The sequence below is a fragment of the Pristis pectinata genome, chromosome 18, assembly GCF_009764475.1.
Source record: "Pristis pectinata isolate sPriPec2 chromosome 18, sPriPec2.1.pri, whole genome shotgun sequence".
Lineage (NCBI taxonomy): Eukaryota > Metazoa > Chordata > Chondrichthyes > Rhinopristiformes > Pristidae > Pristis > Pristis pectinata.
The window spans coordinates 8,839,499-8,840,005 of record NC_067422.1 but is presented as its reverse complement, the minus strand read 5'-3'; the positions used below and the strand labels follow the sequence as shown (position 1 = coordinate 8,840,005).

Sequence of the window (507 nt, the reverse complement as noted above, 5' to 3'; positions counted from 1 at the left end):
CCATCTAACACACATGAAATGCATCTTTTGCATAGAGTGTTCAGGAGGCAGCCCGCAAGTGTCGCCACACATCCGGCGCCAACACAGCATGCCCACAACTTCCTAACCTGTACGTCTTTTTGGAATGTGGGAGGAAACCGGAGCACCCAGAGGAAACCCACGCAGACACACGAGAACGTACAAACTCCTTACAGACAGCGGCTGGAATTGAACCCGCTACACTACCATGCCAAGAGGAAAAGTAACATCTCAGTTGAATTCTGAGTTTGAGAGTCGCCCAGTCACACCTGAAACAACCACCAAAACCACACGTGCTCTAGGTGAGGTTCAAACTCACAGTCTTGGCATCTCTCCACCGTGTACTGCCATATAAGTACCACGCACTAACCAATTGCGCCACTAGAGCTCTGCACAAGCACTTGAATTGCCAAAGCATTGTAGGCCATGGACCAAACACTGTTAAATAGGATTTATTCTGGATTATTCTGGAATTATGAAATTATGGAT

General features: G+C 47.5%; 1 non-coding gene across 1 annotated transcript; it reads right to left on the bottom strand.

The window, feature by feature from the left end:
* Positions 1-312: 312 nt before the first annotated feature.
* Positions 313-406, bottom strand: trnai-uau (transfer RNA isoleucine (anticodon UAU)). The gene is made up of 2 exons: positions 369-406; positions 313-348 (listed from the first exon to the last, which is right to left on the bottom strand). It is a non-coding gene; the product is annotated as a tRNA-Ile (tRNA).
* Between the last annotated feature and the right edge of the window lie 101 nt (positions 407-507).